The 22832-nt window shown below is 34.4% G+C and overlaps 1 non-coding gene across 1 annotated transcript; it reads right to left on the bottom strand.

Moving 5' to 3' along the window:
- Window positions 1-9619: 9619 nt before the first annotated feature.
- TRNAV-GAC (transfer RNA valine (anticodon GAC)) lies at window positions 9620-9695 on the bottom strand. Its single transcript has one exon. It is a non-coding gene; the product is annotated as a tRNA-Val (tRNA).
- Window positions 9696-22832: the final 13137 nt, after the last annotated feature.

The raw sequence follows: 22832 nt of genomic DNA, 5'->3' as shown, positions 1-22832 counted from the left end.
GACTACAGAATTCCTACTCTCTGCCAGCTTGAAAGATCAACCCCTTTTTTATAATTTCAGTAGAAACTCCCTTTAGTGATTTGGTTAAAAGAGGATATCTGCCATGCAGTAAATCACTTGAGTCAAAACTGTTATTATTATTATTATTATTATTATTATTTTTAGTTTAAGGATACTGGCATACAATTTTATAATTGTTTCTGGTATAAAATATAGTGATTCAACATTTATAATACCTTGCATTATGACCAGCTCCCCAACTCTGGTAATTACCTGTCACCATGCAAAACTATCACAATATTATTGACTAAATTTCTCTTCACCTATTTTATCCATGACCCCACTCCTCTCCTCTGGCAACCATCAGTTTGATCTGTTTCTATGAGTCTGTTTTGTGCTTAATGGAAGTGACAATGGTTGAATCCCAATTCTTTTCACATGTGTAGCTTGAAGAGATTTTGCTGTAGAAGAAGAGCAAGGATCTGAGGTTCTACAGAAGTAAATTCAGACCCCATCTGTGCCGCATGTCCTCTGTGTAAGTTACTAATTGGTAATATATTTTAAAAATAAAGTAAGGAGATGAGATATACAAACTACTCTATGAATTACATGACAAGAATAGAAGTTGTATGTCAACTGTAATTGGAAAAAAAAAAAGTATTCCTGGTTTCTAAACTTTGCCAGCTAAAATTTTCTGTAAGTTGTTTCCATATTTAGTACTTATTTGGCCAAATAACATCAGTCAGTTAGATTGAAAATTCCCTTAGGCCATGAATCTTGACATATTTATCTTTGTATCCATAATGAACAGCACCCATGGGATAAAAATTGTATCCTTTCTCTAAAAACAAATATCCCCTCAATTTTTTTTTCAGTCATTCCATAATGGAATATCAACTCATAAATATAAAAATAAGATGCCAGTAGATTTGATAACTTTCCCCTCTAGGTAATTCATGGCCCTTGGAGACAAAGCTAAAGAATCCTTATTTATATTCCTTCTTATCCTCATTTTAAATTTCCAGGCAATAAATATTATATTCCATATCTCTTCATTTTTTTCCCTAATAATCTGTGGCAAAATAATGACCATATATGAGCTATTCTCAAGTGACTTTCTCAAACAGACACGGCACATAGACAAGCTACTTTGTTTAGCTGTCTGTGGGACATTCTGTCTTGGCATACAATCAGGTAGATCTTGCTTTCTTATTTTCAGTCTACAAGTATGAGGCTCCACAGGGTCTGGTCCACTGCTACCTCTGTGCTCTCATCTTTTTTCATCTTCACCTTACCTACTCCCCATCAGTCAGTCTGATCTCCTTCAAGTTCCTATAACACAAGCCTAGAAAGTAATTTCTCTGGGTCATGAACTTTGCTTTTTTTTCTTATTTGTTTTAAGTTTGTACTCAAATTTAACATTCTCAGAGATGAATTCCCTGACTACCTGTTAGAATCATTACCCTTACTATGTTCCTATTCCTTTCCCACGTTGCTTTTCTCTGTAGCACTTATTATTATCAAACATACCATGTATTTTCCTTATTGATTCTGAGGGTTTTTTTGGTTTGTTTGTATGCCCTGCAAGAATATAATTCTCGTGAGAGCAAAGAGTACTTCCTGTTTTGTTTACTGAGATAACTCCAAGGTTTTAGATCAGTTGTACATATTAGGAGCTCAATAATATAGATCGAATGAATGAAGGCACAGCTTACAACTCCTGGCATTTATTTTAATCGATGAGTAACATATTTTCTTTTTTGGCAGTTTCTTTTATTTTTTACTGCTTCATTCCTCAAAAATTCATTGAGCCAGAGTGCTGCTTAAAGATTTTTCAGAAAATGAAGTGAAAAAAGTCTACCATATTTGAAGAACAGTCTTTAATTAAGTGGGATTTTTCTCTTAGTAAATATCATGTGGTTTCTCTTGTATCATCTATAATTTTCTAGAGGTGAGCTATTACAAGGGATGAAACTTGCCTTATACAGTTTTTCATAGTAGATATCTATTTCATTAATAATTATAAGGTATAATGACTATTTACTATATGCAAAAAACTTTAAATATAATATCTTATTTAATTTTCACAATAAATTTGTATAATAGACATTATTTTACCTTGTTAGAAATGAAGAAACACAGTTTAAAGAGATTAAATAACTTGGCTACAGTTGCATAGTAAAAATACTAAGACAACTTCTTTGTAAATAAAGCACATTCTGTAAGCATTTTACTTCTCATTAAAGTTACAGAATTATTTAGTGTTAGAGCTGGAAATTATAGAAGTTGTCCATAATCTTCATTATTCAGATAAAGAAATGAAAACTTGATGATTTTTCCAGAAAGTTGATACTATCTAGTGGAGGCGAAAGAACAGGACTTGTTTATAAACATGTTTTCTGAAACATAGTCTAGTACATTTCTTCTATGCACAGAATGAATAATGATGTAATTATCTCCTCACATGTATATGCAATGAGAAAATTGTGAATTATTTTCCACAGGGATACTTTTAATGTAGAATGACATTTCACCTTTCTGGTTGGTTAGACAGATATAGACACATGCACTATGGCCCTGGGTATGGTCTTTTGAGTCATGAAATAATATCAAAGTACATTTTAAATCAAAGCAACAGTAGGATGCAAAATTTGAGATACAGCATCATGACCTCCAGAAATTATCCACAAATTTTTCACATACTATCTATTTCATTATCTGAACCACTTGGTAGAATATCATTCATTATACATTATTTAGTATTGTCCATCTTCTGCCACACTTTAATGGAAAACGAAAAACACACACACACTCACACAAAATGCTCATATGCTTATAATTTGGTTTTATTGCCATAAATTAGAAATTGTTTTAATAACCAACTGATATTAAAATTTAATTTGAGCCAGAAACCTGAGTTTAGACCAATTTTTCTAAAATAAATTTATTTTTGGTCCTGGCCGGCTGGCTCAGTGGTAGAGTGTCGGCCTGGCGTGCAGAGGTCCCCGGTTCGATTCCCGGCCAGGGCACACAGGAGAAGCGCCCATCTGCTTCTCCACCCCTCCCCTTCTCCTTCCTCTTTGTCTGTCTCTTCCCCTTCCGCAGCCGAGGCTCCATTCGAACAAAGATGGCCGGGGCGCTGGGGATGGCTCCTTAGCCTCTGCCCCAGGTGCTAGAGTGGCTCTGGTCGCAGCAGAGCGAGGCCCCGGAGGGGCAGAGCATCGCCCCCTGGTGAGCAGAGCGTCGCCCCCTGGTGGGCGTGCCGGGTGGATCTCGGTTGGGCGCATGTGAGAGTCTTTCTGACTGTCTCTCCCCGTTTCCAGCTTCAGAAAAATACAAAAAAAAAAAAATAATAAAATAAAATAAATAAATAAAATTTATTTTTGGTACATATTTTATAAATGCTTATCCTTCTTATTTTGAAATTGTTTATTCTCACAAAGTGGTTAACAAAACTATACAGTTTATTTGTATCATTTATTAAGCTCTCCCCAATGATAACACCTTACATTCCCATGGTATATTATCAAACCCAGAGAATTTATATTAGTTCACTGCTATTAACTGCAAAACTTATTTAAATTTCACTAGTTTGTGTATGTACTGTGGTTTCTTTCTTTCTTTCTTTCTTTCTTTCTTTCTTTCTTTCTTTCTTTCTTTCTTTCTTTCTTTCTTCTTTCTCTCTCTCTCCCTCCCTTCCTCACCCCTTTTTCTTTCTTTCTCTTTCTTTCTTTCTTTCTTTCTTTCTTTCTTTCTTTCTTTCTTTCTTTCTTTCTTTCTTCTTTCTTTCTTTTTCTTCTCTTTCTTTTCTGAGAAGGGTTGTATAGTTATATGAAATTTTATCACATACATTTGTTAACCATCACTACAGTCAGTATTCAGATGTTGCCACAAGGTAACTCCTACATGTTAGCATACTGTAGTCAAAACTTCCCTCTAGCTTTAACTCTTGGCCGCTCCTGATTTGTGCTCGATCACTATTAATTCTCCAGGACATAAAAATCAACACTGTGTAAGCTGACTTTGGTGTTATTTTTTAGGAGTACTTGGGATATTAAACAGTACACAATAATAATATCCAAGTTAGGTAGGAGACAGTGATATTTATTGGTTTTCTTAGAGATTAGGTATCAGGAATATTTTTTTTTAATTTTTGTTTAGTGATTGATTTAGACATAGAAGAAGGAAGAGAGAGAAAACATCGATTTGCTGTTTCACTTACTTATGCATTCATTGATTGCTTCTTATATGTGCCCTGATCTGTCAAACCCACAGCCGTGGCATATAGGAATAATGCCCTAACCAAATGAGCTACCCAGCCAGGGTAGGAATTTTAATGTTTGGTTGCCAAAAGCAAATCAGTGTTGCGGTTATTATTATTGTTATCAGCTCAATACTCAGCTCCACTACCTTTTTCAAATTAGTTAGGGAACAGACAGAACTTAACCTTAAAAAAATGTTATTTTAGAAAACAGATTTTTAGATGTGTATCACCTGTCTCTGCTGCATGTATCAGCTTAGTTATTTTGGCTCAGTTACATACATAAGCAGGAAACTGAGCAATCAATGCAAAATTGATGGGTCAGGCTTTTATAATACATAAAGAGAAATAAAAAAAAAAACAATACTTGGAAAGTATGTAATGTAAAATTTAACATTTTTTTCATTTATTGAAATATTCTTTAATGTACAGAAAAAGATATCAGATTTATGACTTGCCTTATCTGCATATCAGATTGCTCAAATTAATATGGTAAATTAGTATTTCAAACCTAGTGTACAGGGCTATACTCATTCTTGTTATATAAGATAACTATTTTATTTATGACATTTTGGAGTACAAGAAACACAGATCACATAAGCTAGCTAGAGAAAAGTGCAGAAATGTGATACACACACACACACACACACACACACACACATGTATATATAACTAACAAGAGCTGCTAGACAAATAAGGCTTCAAAATTGGTCAGAGGCTGAATAGCCTCTTTCAGCACTGATTCCAAGTGGAGGATTAGATGGCAGTCTGCTTCCCCAAACCTTCTACAATCTATCCCCCAGTCAGCTATTCAAGTAAGAGTATGCTTGCCCTGAAAGCTCAACATAAAGAGAATTTATAGAATTTAAAGCAGTATGCCTATCTTCTAAATATTTAAAGGCACCGGTCTAAGTTATTACTATTTTTTCTTAGTGTGTTAGGTCAATCAATCCTCACAACTCTGAAGTAGGTCCTAGTATTATTACCATGTTATAGATGAGTAAATTAAACAGAGGTTAAGTGATTCTTCCAGGGTCATAGAGTTAGTTGTCAGAGCTGGGAATTGAAACCAGGTGCTCCTAATTACCATAGCTTTTACCATCAGAAAGACCTTTAAGCAGAAAAACTGAATTTTACTATTAAGTATCTCAGTCTTTAGAATTTTTTTTTTTTTTGGCAATTTCTACGACAAGGTTCAGACTTCCTGAAATATTTCTCAGCTTTCCAAAGTACCCTCTTTTTTTCTGACTTTTCCTCTATACCTGATTTCTCACGCTTTCCTTGTAGGGAAAAATGCAAAAACATTCATTTAAAAGGTTCTTGCAATGTACTCTGTAGAGAGACTGAGCTTTCTTCAGTTTTTATTATCAAATTTAGTTTGAAGGTCTCTGGATTTTCAGTCATCAGGTTGAAGCTTAAAATTAACCCTCATAACAATACCATCCACCTATTGACGATTTTAGCAAGACTTTCAAAGGCTTATATGTAAAACATTCTCCTTTTTAGAATCCATTAGCTCATACACTGCTTCTGCTTCATTTCTCTCCATATTTACCTGTGCGGCTCTTAATTATATTGTGTTTGACTGTCATTGCTAATTAATGGACCCTCAGCACTCTAAGATTTGGAAAGCTGCAGGCTTTTTTACTTTCTTGTCAAAAAAAAATCTGTGAGATAAAAATTAAAAGTTTTTATTCTTCTCCATACTTTGTGGAAAGGTATATGCTATTCAACATTATATATACACAACTCTTCTTGCAAAAATTATTTCTAACAACAGTTTAGTGATACATGCAAATTATAGATTCTATATTTGTTTTATGGGTAATTTTTAAGTTTTAACAAGAAGTTCATAATTTATATTGGTGTTCTTAACATGTAGATGAATTAAAATTAAATTAAAATCTCTTCTAAAAAGAGAAAATATTATGAGAAATATAATCTAAATTTAAAATAATATAAATATAAATAAAGAGAAAGTTTAAAGCAGATATAAGATTTATTTTTTAAATCAGAAGTAGATCACTGACTCCTTTTTCTTCATTGTGGAAAGGAGCAAAAGCAATAAAATTTTAAAAATGATTTTTTTATTTAAACAGATGATATTCTAATCTCATTTAAATGAATCAGATATAAAATATTTGTTTTTATTTTATATAGTGAATGTGTATTATCCATCTACATTGGTTATTTATGTTTATAAATAGCCACCTATTTTGATTATTGTTGGTAATTTAATTGTGCTTGTACATCCACAGATAATAATGTTTATTCTCTGAGAAAACATACAGATTTCAATGAGAAGTTACTTGATATCAATTGCTATATGTGTGAATAAGCAGGTTTTCTGTTAGTGAGATGATATTCTGGGTGTAGCATTACTTTGCTCTGACAATGGTTTAGGTTGAGGCACTGCACTTCTCCCATTTCAAAACTGACCCATTTGGAAGTGGCTTATAGCTTTAGCCCATTAGATATTGGCTGTTCTTTCTTTCTTTCTTTCTTTCTTTCTTTCTTTCTTTCTTTCTTTCTTTCTTTCTTTCTTTCTTTCTTTTGTGTGTGACAGAGAGACAGAAAGAGGGACAGATAGGGACAGACAGACAGGAAGGGAGAGAGATGAGAAGCATCAGTTCTTTGTTGCGGCTTCTTAGTTGTTCACTGATTGCTTTCTCATATGTGCCTTGATGGAGGTGGCTGCATCAGAGAGAGTGACCCCTTGCTCAAGCCAGCAACCATGGGGGGTCATGTCCGTGATCCCACATTCAAGCCGGTGTCCTTGGGGCTTCAAACCTGGGTCTTCTGTGTCTCAGTCTGATGCTCTATCCACTGTACCACTGCCTGATCAGGTAATACTGGCTATTCTTAGAGGAGGAACTAAATTAGTTACTTCACAGACTTTTAATTAATTAGCCAAGTAATTCCACAACTATTCCAGTGCCTATTTCTCAGACCTTGAGTTATTCTGGCTACTGCTTAGGCCAGTAGTTCTCAAAGTGTGTGCCCTGGTGCCCTAGAATATTTCTAAGTGCACCCTCTGGTATTCCAGAGAAATATGTGCCTGTTGGGGATCATAAAACCAACAGAGATTTTGGAGTTTAGATTTTTGGGGGACAGAGGTGTGGGGAATTGGCTGTAAACTGACAGTCTGCCCAACCCCCCACCTCACTTGCGTGATTAGGTTGCATTAGGCTATTAAGCAGTGGTGCTAGATTGTTTACACTAACCTCCATGTTCCCTGGAAAAACTGGAGGCAAGTTTCTTCTATCCTTTGTTTGGTGTAAAGTTAAGATGATATGTATAATGAGGGTTTTATGCACTTGGTAAAATTCTTGAGTTGCCTTGGAAACATAATCAGAGATCTCACTGATTTGCTATGGCCCACTTTGCCCTATAAATAAAGTAAGATGCTGTTTTTGGGCATGCTTTGTTCCTGCCAGCAGCAATTACAGAGCCCTCTGGACCCCATATTTTCTTAATTCTGCATATTTTTTAATTAATTAATTAATTTATTGTGTTTACATAGATTCGAGTGTCTCCCTGAATGCACCACCCTCCCCTGTTTTCCCCTCAACATCTTCATTACCCCCCTCTCAACAGCTTCCTCCCAACTTCCCTTCAGGTTTAATTCCATTCCTCAGTTCACATTGTTCCTTGGATTCCTCAAATGAGTGACATCATATGATATTTTTCTTTCTCTGCCTGGCTTACTTCACTCAACATAATAGTTTCCAGGTCCATCCATGTTGTTGCAAAGGTAATATTTCCTTCTTTTTTATGGCCCTATAATATTCTATTGTATATATGTACCACAGCTTTTTAATCCACTTGTCCACTGACGGATACTTGGGCTGTTTCCAGATCTTCGCTATTGTGATTAATTCCACATATTTTCTTAATTCAGCACTGTTCCTACTCAGGACCTAAAATTACTAGCTGTGCTGGTTAGTGGCATGTACCCAGATATAAAAATAAATATAGTTATTCTATTATACCATTTCATTATGGAAATACCACTCTTTTTTTAATGCATCACTATTATATTTATTATTAACACATCATTATATTATTTTTAGATAAATACACCCAAATAAAATGGATAGATTTCTCAAAAAAAAAGCATGATATTGAAGAATTCAATTCTGTAAGTGAGCAAAAGTTAAGTGTAAGTAAAATAGGACTTGAAGGCTGATGGGCAGAATTTAATTTATAGCATTTTCTATCACTTAATACTAAACAATACAATTGGATTAGAAACCCATCATGGAAGCTTCAAGTGATTTTGGTTTAACATAAACAGAAGATGAAGAACTATCAGCTATATACACTGATCTTGGATTGATGATTAAACATAAGGAATTGTCTCTTGAAGCCTTTTGGATTTTTATAAAAGAAGAATATGTGGCAATATTTTTTTTTTCCTTTTTTGTACTTTTCTGAAGCTGGGAACAGGAAGAGACAGTCAGACAGACTCCCGCATGCGCCCGACTGGGATCCATACGGCATGCCCACCAGGGGCGATGCTCTGCCCACAAGGGGGCGATGCTCTGCCATGACCAGAGCCACTCTAGTGCCTGGGGCCGAGGCCAAGGAGCCATCCCCAGCGCCCGGGCCATCTTTGCTCCAATGGAGCCTTGGCTGCGGGAGGGGAAGAGAGAGACAGAGAGGAAGGAGGGAGTGGGGGTGGAGAAGCAAATGGGCGCTTCTCCTATGTGCCCTGGCCGGGAATCGAACCTGGGTCCCCTGCACGCCAGGCCGACGCTCTACCACTGAGCCAACCCGCCAGGGCGGCAATATTTTTTTTAAAAAAGCTTTGAACATTTTACTACAATATTCAACATTCTATTTATGTGAATTAGGATTTTCTACCCTCAACACAATTGAGAGTAAAAAGAGAGGAATTCTTCAATGTATTGATGAGGAAATGAGAGTTTGCCTTTCAAATATATGCCCAAACATTGAAGAAATCACTAGGAAACATCAGGCTCGTGTTTCTCATAAACGGATGAATGAAAAAACTTAACATATTTGCACCGGGACCTGCCAAATTTACTAAATCTTTTTTTTTTTTTCTGTATTTTTCTGAAGCCGGAAACAGGGAGAGACAGTCAGACAGACTCCCGCATGCGCCCGACCGGGATCCACCCAGCACGCCCACCAGGGGGCAACGCTCTGCCCACCAGGGGGCGATGCTCTGCTGCGACCAGAGCCACTCTAGCACCTGGGGCAGAGGCCGAGGAGCCATCCCCAGCGCCCGGGCCATCTTTCCTCCAGTGGAGCCTCGGCTGCGGGAGGGGAAGAGAGAGACAGAGAGGAAGGAGAGGGGGAGAGGTGGAGAAGCAGATGGGTGCTTCTCCTGTGTGCCCTGGCCGGGAATCGAACCCGGGACTTCTGCACGTCAGGCTGATGCTCTACCACTGAGCCAACCAGCCAGGGCCCAAATTTACTAAATCTTACTGAGAATGCATCTATATATATAAAAAGATAATTTTTTGTCATTTTTTAATTTTTAACCCCTCTTTTTTATGAATTCTAAAAAGCATAACTCAAAAAATGTAACATAAAGTTGTTTTTTAATGTCAGAATAAACTTAATTTTGTCGTATTTATTTTAATTACCACAAAAACACGCTTGGACTTTATATTTTTTCTTTAATATTTGACTTAATTATTATAACATATTTCTCAGAAATTTGTATATAGTGTGCCTACAATTATTTGTAGGACTTTAAATGTGCCCCAACTTCAAAAAGTTTGAGAACCACTGGCTTAGGCTATAAGCTACTTTTTTCTGAGGTCTTTTCTTTGGCTGATATAAGGCTCTTAATCAGTTTTGAGTTACATTTAATCTGATTTTATGAGTTTTATGTATAGAGCAGGGATCAGGACCTTTTTTGCTGAGAGAGCCATGACCACCACATATTTTAAAATGTAATTCTGTGAGAGCCATACAACAACCCATGTACGTTACGCATTATCTAATAAAAATTTGGTGTTGTCCTGGAGGACAGCTGTGATTGTCTCCAGCAACCCACAACCATGAACATGAGCGATAGGAAATGAATGGATTGTAATACATGACAATGTTTTATATTTTTAACGTTATTTTTTTTATTAAAGATTTGTCTGCGAGCCAAATGCAGACATCAAAAGAGCCACATCTGGCTCACGAGCCATAGGTTCCCGATCCCTGGTATAGAAAAATTTTCATAATTATGATTTGCTCATGATAGGCTTCACAATTTTTTCACACTACAGTGAATATTTAAATTTATTAAATAATTTTAATTTGAGAGAGGAGAGCTCTCTACTTAGGAATCCTAAATTGGAAATGTTGATAAAGCTAGAGGAAGTTGTAATTGTGTTTGTGAAAGGAAAGGAATATCACTATGTAATATTCTTTAAAAAAACCCTAATATAAAAAAATTAAAATATAATTTATTTAATCTAAATTATATGACAGGAATTACAAATAAATAGGCATTAGCTGCTAAAAGTAGTATAAATCAGAGGCTTAAAAAAGGCAACATTAATGGTGGCCGATTTCCTTTTGAATTGTTTTATTAAAATTTCATTTTAGGGTGATATATATATATATTTATGGTTTATGCACTTTGAAAACTCAATAAACATCTCTCTAGATTATGATTTAATGTAACAATTTACTAAATAAATGTATTACATATTCCATTTTCTGAGTGCTTTCTCCCTAAGGAATCTAAATCATATTTACAGAAGTACACTAATTTTCAAAGTGCTCTTTTGAGGAAGAAAAATAGGTAGAAAAAAAGCTTAAAAGGAAAATAATATTTAAAGATATGGTCCCACATTCTGCATTTATGGAACATGGAATAAGGGATTTTATTTTATTGTTATCTAAAATTAACAATATTTATTAATAGTTGCTGGTATCCCTGTCATTTAGGAATAATATAAGGATAAAAAGAAAAAATATATAAACTTCTTGAGGAATTATGGGCTTTAATTCACCAAAACACCTTTTCCAGTAAAGCATGCCTTATGTGAAATATACTTGGGAATAGATTTAACTATTTTAGGTATAAGTAATAAAGTTGCAATCATTTATATAGCTTAAAACCTAGACATTGGAATTCTTTTTGTACTCAGTCTTGTGCTCATCCAAAGGTATAGGTTTCAGAATCCTTGAAACTCTCTGTAAAAAAAGAAAGTCTTAGATAAAGAATGACCATAACAGAACTGCTATAACCAACATATTTTTGTACTCTTGTAGTGCATGCTGCATCTATAAATAACCAAGCATTCACAAGGGTCATCAAGGTAGACTAGAGCAAGGAATGTGTTATTTATGCAAAAGAAAGGTTTTGATATGGCATCACTAAAGTAGTTGCTTGATTGTATTCCTGAATTCAGTTTGATAAAGGCTGAAGTAACATATAATTGCCTAAACAGATTTTTTATATATGAATAACCCAGACAGAAATCTTCATTGTTAAAGTAACATTCTAAAAGGCGTGTTGATTATTTAGTATTATATGTAAGAAACTCTAGTGTAGGTAGTGCTCCCCTGTACAGATATTTTTCAATAAAAATAAAATTATAAAGACAACAATGTAAGGCATGTCGATAGCAACAACAGAAAAATCCCCTGACATATACCGAATGTCAGTGTCTCCGCCATCAGGTGTAAAGTTGAGAAAAATTAATGTTTGTGATTTCAAAGAACCTAGTCTACTGAGAGAAAGGGGGAAAAAATTTATACCTATTAATCTAATTTATATTTTAAGTGCTTTGATGGAGATTTTCAGAGTTAATATGTTTCAAAAAAAAGAAAAGAAAAAACTATTAAGCCTTAGATTCAGGGAGTGGTTTATGGATAAAATATGCACTGAACTTTGATTTGTAAGTGGGAATTTTGATAGGTAAAAAGAAGTCAGGTCAGACATAATATTTGCAGTAATAATATACAATTTCAATTCCTTTCCATACTACTTTTTAGATTGTTATGGTTCTTCATTTTTCTTGCCCCCCCCCCCCCCATCTTCCCTTTCTTGAATCAGTTATAGCTGTTTTGAGCAAATCATACTTGGGTGGGACAGTCACACCCTAGGTCCTCTTTTTCTGAGCCTTATTTCCCTCTAATATAAAGGAATTGCCAGTCAACACTTTACTTTCAGACCCCTGACTAAGTTTCACAGTTGCCCATTTCTGATTCTTTGCCCTGTCTTGACTAAACTTCGGTCAGGTTTTTCTCCTCCCCACAAGTGTCTGTCTTCTTAGAAACTTTGTTATTATCAAAGGAGATAACCACCTTCAGGTAGAAATCCTCAGAGCAAAAATAATTCACCTTCTGATAAATATGCTAAACCTGGGAGCTTAAATCTTTTCTAGTCTCATCACAGTTAGGGAAGATCTTAAATCTACTCTGCTTACTAAATGACCTCTAATTGAAAAATTTTAAATCTCCCAGATTAAAGCCCCAGAATATGAAAAGGTCAGTTGGAAACAAGTTAGATGTTTAAACTACCCAGATGGCCCTTTGCTCCCTCACACAAAATTTACTCTCTTACTTCTACATCACAACATTTCTCAACATGGAAAGGTGAAACTAAATCTACTCTTCAGTATACCATCATTAGGGAAATTTCACTCCCATCAGGAACAAGAGGTGCCTTCTTATACCATCTGTCAAAATACAGCATGACCCAGGCTGGTGGGCTCAATGGTAGAGCATCAGCCCGGAATGTGGATGTCCCGGGTTTGATTCCCGGTCAGGGAACAGAAGAAGCACTCATTGGCTTCTCTACCTTCCTCCTCTTGCTTCTCTCTCTCTCTCTCTTTCTCTTCTTCTCCTGCAGCCATGGCTCGATTGGAGGAAGTTGGCCCCAGGTGCTGAAGAGGGCCTCTATGGCCTCTGCCTCAGGCTCTAAGGTTGAGTAATGAAGCAATGCCGCAGATGGGCAGAGCGTCTCCCCCTGGTGGGCTTGACAGGTGGATCCCGGTAGGGGCACATGCGAGAGTCTGTCTTTGCCTCCCCTCAACTCACTGAATTAAAAAAAAAAAGAAAATACAGCCATGGTTAAGTTGTAAACCTGGGACAAGGAAGGGAACAATCTCCAGCAGAACCTTTTCTTTATTGGCAGTGGGATTTTATTTAGCTCTCACCCTCAGTTTTATTGATATGTAATCGACATATAGCACTGTATAAGTTTAAGCTGTACAACATAGTGACTTGACTTACATATGTTGTGAAATAATTACCACAGTAAGTTTAGTTAACAACCATTATCTATAATAGATATAATAAATAGGAAAATTATTGTTTTTCCTTGTGATAAGAACATTTAGGAACTACTCTCTTAATAGATTTCAAATATACTATATAATGGTGTTAACTGTAGTCATCGTTATATCCCATGTAGTTGTTTATCTTCAGACTGGAAGTTTGTATCTTTTTACCACCTTCATCCAGTTTTCCTGCCCACCCCAACCCCATGCCTCTGATAACCACAGATCTGAAACCTTTTTTTTTTTAATTTGTTTAGCTATGTTTTATTTTCAGATTCCACATATAAGGAGATTATAAAGTATTTGTCTTTTCTGTCTGATTTATTTTACCTAGCATAAACCCTTCAATATTCATCCTTATTGTTACAGATGGCAGGATTTTTTTTTCTTTTTATGGCTGAGGATATTCCCGTGTGTGTGTGTGTGTATCACAACTTCTTTATCCATTCATCTGTCAGTGGACTCTTAGGTTGGTTCTGTGTCTTGGCTATTGTAAATATGGCTATTGTAAATAATGCTGGAGTGAACAAGGGGCACACATATCTCTGACACAGTGCTTTTGTTTCTTTGGGATGTATACCCAGAAGTGAAATTGCTGGATCATAGGATAGTTCAGTGAGGGTATTTTATGTTGTTGTATAATAAATGATAAGCACAGTGAAAATAAGTGGCCAACATAAATTTATTAAAGAATAAATCTTTAAAAAAGGAATACATCGCCATAAGTTATATTATTTTTACTCCATGCCTAGCTCAGTTAGTGCACTGGTTGTCAACTGCTATGTAAAAAAAGACCTCAAAACATAGTGACTATAAACAATAAAGGTTTACAATTTTTTACTGTGTATGCTGGTGAATGGTTTCTTTGCTCATTTCATCTGAATTTATTTATATGGCTATATTAAGCTGGAGGATTTTGGGGGCTGGATTGTCCACTATGGCTTTGTTTGGATGTCTAGAAGTAGTATATCTGCTGTCACCTGGCATGCTTTTATATTCTTAGCAAGATAATGGTGGCTTGCTTTAAATACTACTACAAGCATAATCTCTCTCTCTCTCTCTGCTCATTTATACATCTTTATGCTTATTGAATATGCACATTGAATTCCAAAGGTCAAAGTTTTTCTTCTTGTTCTGCATATTGTTTGAATGACCTTGTTTTATATAAGAGATACTTTACTTTAAGATGGGAAGCATTGTTATCTGATTCTTCCTGAAAATAAATTACAGAGTAAGTCTGGGCATAGGCGCTTTAATTTGTTTTGATTTGTTTCTATTATATGTTGACCATATTCTCCTGCTTCTCATCATCAAGCTATAATTATCATTCTTATATCTTTCTACTTTTCTCTATATATATTTCTTTCTTTTCTTATTCTATTTTCACTCTCCTCATTTTTTCATTCATTTCCTGCTTTTTTTTTGCCGATTTTGTATGAGACAGACACCCTCAATAAGCTATATTACTTTGCAAATAAATTTTTTTCTAAGGGGATTTGTCCTGTTTAATCATTATCTCATGTTATTTAATATTCTTCATTCCATAATTTTTCTAATTTTCAATTAGTTTCAAATTCAAACTGTGATAGATAGTATATGTGTGTGTGTGTTCATGCATGTGTGCACAAACATGTCTGTGTAGACAGTGAGAAGAGAGAATCATTGAGAAGCCTTAAACTCAAATTTTATGTTATTTCAGCTGTTAACCAGTTTTAAAAGTCCAACCACAAAGAGATAAAAGCTTTTCCTTACTAATAGTCTTACTGATTTAGAAAGTTTATGTGTTGTAAGGTCTTCAAGAATTTTCTGGAGGAAACTTGTTCTGTTTTTCCCTTCTTATTACTGTTTGTATAAAGGACTATTACACAAGTTTACATGCCCTAATTTTCTATCTCTTTACAGCAATGACTCACGCTCTGCTTTTTTGGTGAATATCACTTCTGTTAGTGTTGTTTATTTTGTCACATCAGGTGACACCTATCTACTTTACAGAATGCTTTTTTTTTACACTGAGCTTATTTGAAGAAAAATATATCACAAAGTGAGAAATCTCAATTTAGAATTCATAGAACAGATCCTTTAAATTTTATTTTTAAAATGTTACTTAAATTAATGCTCTTTCATACTAATAAGTAATAATACCCAACCACATCTAGCACTCACAGTGCACTAGCAGAAGCCCCATTGATGTTCACTCATGTAATCCTAAGAACACTGAAACATATGTAACAGAATGAATTCAGGCCAATGATCATGAGCAGTGCTGAGATTAACTAGGCAGAGAGGAAAGGTAAGAATGAAATGTGGGCTGGTCTGAATTTACAATATTCTTTAATTATTGAAAAGCCAGAAGCCAGGGCCAGGGCCACCATCACAGCAGCCGCCTGGCCCATGCAGGTTCGCATAGGATTTGGACAGTCGGTAAAGAAACCATGGAGCCAAAAACTGGTGGGCCATAGCCTTTAATCCTAGCTTGCACCCGGCGGGCAAGTAAAAATACACACTGGGCTCCAAAACCCAGTCACATTCAGTGCTCACAAAGCCACTGATTTATCCGAGTTTCCTAGAACCAAAGGTTTCTAGCTCACCAGACTTATTCTCCTCAGTTCCCCATCTCCTTCCTTATCCCAGGTACAAACTCTGCACAAACTGGCATCTCACTCAGCACTCCGCCATCTTGGCTGCTTCTCCTGGCCTCCTCCACATGGCCTTTCTCTGCTCTCCTCTAATGATAATCTCAGGAACTAAGAGTCCAAGCTCCCACTTCGTCCCCATTTTATAGTGTAGCAATCCAAACTCTTAATCCAATATACAAAACAGGGAAGTCTCTAATACAAAGTCACTTCTCTGAGGCATGATTGGATTGTACCGCCCTACATCAATAAGGGTGGGAAAGGCTTAATCCCAAAACCAAGCCCCAGGCTACAAGGATTCTAAACACACATTAATATCACCTGGGCGACAGCCTCCATCTTTAACAAAGTGAGCATAATACATTTTATCTGCCCAACAATTATCTTTATGAAAGATAAATATTTTGGAATCTTAAGGTATTTTTGAAAACTATCAAGAGGATAGACGTTATAGAAATTTATCACTAAATTTTAGCTGGCAAAACATTAGCCAGGGCAAACACAGCAAAACTTTTATCTATATTAGTTATCTTACAGATATATATAAAAAATGGTCCTAGAATTATTAAATAAACTTGAGGTACTCTTAAATAAAAACTAGAAGCGCATGTCTTTCATTTCATTTTAGTTTTTTACTCACTATTTTTTAAATTAAATTTACTGGTGTGACATTGGTTAATAGGATCGTGTAAGTGTACAATGCTGTGGTACACGATTAGTACATTGCATTTTGTGCCCACCACCCAAAGTCAAACAATATTCTGTCACTATTGTAAAGCCAGGAGGCAAGGCCAGGGCCACCATCAGAGCTGCTCAGCCCATGCAGGTTCACATTGGATTCGGACAGTCGGTAAAGAAACAACGGAGCCACAAACTGGTGGGCCATAGCCTTTAATCCTAGCTTGCACCCGGCGGGCAAGTAAAAATACACACTGGGCTCCAAAACCCAGTCACACTCAGTGCTCACAAAGCCACTGACTTATCCGAGTTTCCTAGAATCAAAGGTTTCTAGCTCATCAGCCTTATTCTCCTCAGTTCCCCATCTCCTTCCTTATCCCAGATACAAACTCTACACAAACTGGCATCTCACTCAGCACTCCGCCATCTTGGCTGCTTCTCCTGGCCTCCTCCACGTGGCCTCCTTCCGCTGCTGGCTCTACTTTCTCTGCTCTCTCATGCTAACCTCAGGAACCAAGAGCAAACTCCCGTTTTGCCCCCATTTTATATTGTAGCTTCACAACCTCTAATCCAATATACATAATAGGGAAGTCTCTAATACAAAGTCACTTCTCTGAGGCATGATTGGATTGAACTGCCCCACATCAAAAAGGGTGGGAAAGGCTTAATCCCAAAACCAAGCCTCAGGCTACAACAATTCTCAACACACATTAATATCACCTGGGCAACGACCTCTTTAACAAAGTGAGCATAATACATTTTATCTGCCCAACACTATATATTTGGCTCCCTTTAACTCTTACCACTCCTCACCCACTTCCTCTGGTAGCCACCATACTGTTGTCTGTGTCTATAAATTTCAGTTTTATATCTCACATATGAGTAAAATCATGTAGTTCTTAGCTATTTTTGGCTGACTTACTTAATATTTCCAGACATCTAAAGCCTTTGGTGAAATATTATTCAATAGAAAGCTTCTTCATATAGACACTTAAAATGTTATACATTGGAAAATAATTAAATCATTCAGGTCTTCATATGCTATTCTAAAATTGTATTTTAAAATTTCATTTGTTATATTTTCTTTTTGCTTAAAATTGACTTTTGAAAATTAATCTGAACCCAAAAAAATCTTTGGTAAAACTATTTATTAATTTTGAGAGTTTATCTATAGACTTTTCTATGTAAACATTAAAACTGTACATTAAAACTTGTTTTTGGAATTATCCTTTGAGACATTTCCACAAATTTTTATAATTATTAATCATTAAATTATATATAAGAGCATTAGAGGCTCAAGATTGGAATTATAAGAAGTAAGGACAATTTCAAGTGGATAATATCTTCCAAAAAAAGACTGATAATAAGTAGGAAAATGAAAATATACAGAAAGAACTCAAAATTATTTTCATAAAAAATATTGAAACTATGTTTATCAAAGACCTTTAGTTTATATGAACAGATATTCAGAGGCCATGGACATATATCAGTGAAATCTATTAAAAAGGTGTGGCATATTTAACATTTTAATAAACTTGGTTTTGTAAATAATGATGTTTTGTAGTTTTGTTATTTTTTTTTAATTATTTTTATTGAGTTGAAAGAGGAACGGGGAGGGTGGGATGGAGAAAGAGAGATAAAAGCATCAACTCATTGTTCCACATAATTGTTTCATTTAGTTGTGCAATCTTTGATAACTTCTCATATGTGCCCTGAGCAGGGATCCCAGCCGTGACCTGGGGACAATGCTCTATCCACTGAGTCATCCAACCAGAGCCTGAAGTTGCTTTTCTTACTGTCATATTTTGAAGAAGTAAAAAGTTCTCCTGTCACTGGTGTTTGTTTACTTTTTCTTGTGTCTACTTTCTTTTTCTTTTTACAATCATTACCACCTTTTCTGTTTACTGCTATCACCCCATGTGTTCCTTTTTTTTTTATTTCTATCATTGCAACCTTTTAAGCACATTACACAAAATGACACTTGTGATGTGTTATATCAGTCAGTAACAGATTTTATTTTCTGTTTTATCAACCTCAGCTCACTGATAGGATATTTTTTTTACACAGTAGTGGAATGGAAAATTGTTAGAAGCTTAACTACACATCTGATGTAGTCTCTCACCTCTTGGAAGAACTATTCTGAGTCATATTTTACAGAAGTCCTCAGAAAAGCATTCATCATTTCTCTTACATATTCCTTATATTTTTGCTTTGTGGGTATTTAACTTTCCCTACTCTTTTATTCTCTCTTCCTGGGGTCAACTCCCAGACATCCTTCCCTCAAGGGCTGGCCTCTGGCTTTTCATTCGAGGAATCCATGTGAAGATACCTATAATATAGAGGTATTGAAACTCACCAGTTAGAATGGTCATAAGTATTTTTATCTTCATTCTTTTTCTGGCAAAAGTTAGTGATGGATTTTGGGGTGCTATAAACCATGTACTCTTTTTAGTAACAAAATTTCCCCTTCCATATCAGATTCAGTTACCTGTAACTTATAATTTAACTAAGATTTTAAAATTATATTTATATGTAAAATAAGCCTTTATTATACTTATAATTAATTTATTGGTAAGTTCTAAGAGTTTTGAGTTTGTTTTTGTGTCAAACTAAAGACTTCCACATATGTAAAAAGTAATTCAGATATAAACAACAAAATATTAATAGTTTTCAATATATCTCTTTGAACTTCAATAGATCCAATACGGAAGTGTTAGATAAAGAATATAAGTGATATGCATAAAGAATATATGAATCAGCTTTGCCAAATGCTAAACCAATATAGATCATGCAATCAACTACAAAGGGAAAACTAAGTTGTTTTCTAGCACAAACTAAAAATTATTAAAATGTAAATATTAGATAAATAAATCTTAGACTCAAGAAAAGTAAAACTAAAGTGACATTTAAAAATTTTTTGAAGTGAGTATACTAGTTACGGCAAATGAATTACTGTGGTATTAAGAAAAGAATAAAAAGAAAAACCATTATTTTCATTTGAAGCAACAGAGAAAAAATACAAAAAATAAAGGAAATTTCAGTAAACACATATACATTTCTGTACCTCATGACAAACATAATTAAAACAAAAATAGCTAATCGACGAACTCTTCAGAAAAAGATACCTTTTTCCAATTATAGGTAAAAAATGTTAAAATTCAAAAGTAATAAGCTTTGTTTGAAAATTAAAATAATTATAAGATTATATTTTTCTACTGATGAAACAAAGATTATCTTTTCATATAATTTATAATTATATGTCACCAAATTAGCAATTAGAAAAGCTGTGATTATAAATTTGCATCTATTTTTTAGCTTATTCTCTTTAGGAAATGTACATAAAGAAAATTCAAATAACCATAAATACACATTAATAGGAGCTTTGCTTTGATTGAGAGCAAAGCATGGTTTTTCATAAGCCTCTTGTGTAAGTAAAACCTTCCTATTTAAGTTATTTGATTTCATTTTTCTTTAAATCATGTAAACAAAAGCTTCTTGTCCAATAATGTCATTTCTGCCAGTTTACACTAATTATATGAATAACTGATCTTATGTTACACTATGGAGAATATCCTTTTTGTTTTTTTACAAAAGAATTGAGGATTTGTGAGGAATTGGAATGACTTATTTGCTGTCTTGTCTCTCACATTAGCTATTTTGCATCAATTGTGTTTATTGGGGAATTATGGATGGCACCCTATACCTTTATGAAAAAAAACTCAACATTTTAAAACTTTTCCTACATTCCAACAGAAAGCAGAGATAAAAACATGAATGAATAAAGCAGGATGCTTTTAAAACAATATATTAGAAAGGATTTATCTTTGTTTTGTAATGTCATATTCTGATATATTCCTAACAGAAAAACATTTCCTTCTTTATTTACCATAATTACCTACAAAGTAGATAAATCATAGACATTATATTGAAATTTCATTGGCATTCTTCATCTATAAATGGGCTTAAGACATTTTTTAACACCATAACATTAACCTAAGACCAAAAAAACTTGTTTTAATTCTACATTTACGTACTTGGGAATTCTCTATCACTTTGGAATTGGAAAATCAAATATATTGAAATAATTTTTTATTATATCTAGAAATAATACATTTAACATAAAATAGGTATCAAAACAGTAAACATATGTCTTAATTATTTCTAAATTTACAGCAAAATATGCCATTTAGTAAAAAATATATAATTAAACCATAAAATATAGTGCCATATTTATTCCTTTTCTTGTTGTTTTTAATTGACTTTCTTCAAAAATAATTTTAGATTCACAGCAAAATTGAAGGAAACGTACAGATATTTTTCATCTACACTCTGCCCCCGTACATGCACAACTTCCCCCATTATATCCCACACAAGGGTGGGGCATTTATTACAATAGATAAACCTATGTTGACACACTATAATTACACAAAGTACAATGTTTACCTTAGCAGTTACTCTTAAAAATTCTATAGGTTTAGGCAAATGTAAAATAGCATGTATACATTATTCATGTATTTTACAGGGTACTGTATATTAATGCTTTAGACACAGACATCACACCCCTCACAAAAATTAAAAAAATATATATATAAATATCAAGACCTAAATGTACAATGCAAAACTATAAAACTCCTAGAAGGTAGAGTAGGAGGAAACATAGATGATCTGGTTTACTTGAACAACTCCAAAATTTGTTGGTCATCAACAAGAGCATATTTTAGGAAAGAAATTGAAGAACATGACACCTTAGGTGTTCTGAATAGCCATGGAGGGGCACTTATGTAAAATAGAATATATTAAACTTAATAGAATCTTAAGTCAAACCATACAAAAATTCAAGTGGAATGTTTAATTATTCCATAACCATATATATTAGAGAACTACAGGTACACTAATATCTCAGAATTTCAGCCTAGATATATATTTGCAAAATACTTGTATAGTTGTTTACAGAGGTGAATTCAACTGAGATTGTTAGTTTTATATATTCCCAAAAGCATTTGAGAAATGCAAGGAATGCTGGTTGGTGAGTAGGGAAAATGATACAGGGCAAGGACGCTTCTGAATATGCATGCCCCTCAGTGAGTTCAGCATAAATCTATGGTGACACATTGTAAACATCATTGCTGTTATTGTATTTGTCACTCTGTATATAGTAGCCATTTCCTCTTGCCCATAACTCAGATTATATTTCTTTCTCTTCTTGTCATTCTCACCAACAATGTGTGAGTTTCAGTTGCTCAACCTCCTTGTCAGCATTTGTTATTTTTAGTTTTATTTAATTTAATTTTAGCTCTTCTAATGAGTGTGTAGTGGCATCTCATTTTTATTTAATTTGCATTTTCTCAATGATTAATGATGTTGAGCACCTTCTCATATGTATATTTGCCACAAATAAAGTATATCCTCGGTCAATATGAAAATTTATTTGTTTATTCTTATTATTTAAAGTTATTTATATACTCTAGATTCATATGCTTAGTCAAAGGTGTGATTTGCATATATTTTCTCCCAATCTTTAGTTTGTCTTTTAATTCTCTTAATAACATGGCAATGCAAAAGTTTATAATTTTGGTAAGATATAAATCATCATTTGTTTTTTCTTTCATAGGTTTTGCCTTTAAGGGTATACTTAAAATCTCTTTGCTAAATCTGTAGTAACAAATATTTCTATCTATGTTCCAGTCAAGAAGCTTTATTAATTTTTACTTGAAGGTACAAGTCTTGCATTTTCAGATTCAGTTGTTTCTATATGTTTTGTTAAATAAAATATTCTCTATTAAACCAAGCAGACAAACCCAATTTGTGAAAAATCAGCTATGTTGTATGGGCATGTTTCTGGCCTCTTTATTCTGACCCATTTATCTAAATTTCAGTCCTTCCACCAACATGTGGATTGCTTCACCTTTTGACAAAATGTTGATAGTTACATCACCTATGTTAAAAGTTATACTGAGGCATATTAAAACTTTTAAGAGTTTATTTCAGCAAATATCA

The sequence above is a fragment of the Saccopteryx bilineata genome, chromosome 2 (assembly GCF_036850765.1).
Source record: "Saccopteryx bilineata isolate mSacBil1 chromosome 2, mSacBil1_pri_phased_curated, whole genome shotgun sequence".
NCBI classification, from domain to species: domain Eukaryota; kingdom Metazoa; phylum Chordata; class Mammalia; order Chiroptera; family Emballonuridae; genus Saccopteryx; species Saccopteryx bilineata.
Note: the sequence above shows the minus strand (reverse complement) of the source record. Positions and strands in the feature narration are given on the sequence as shown.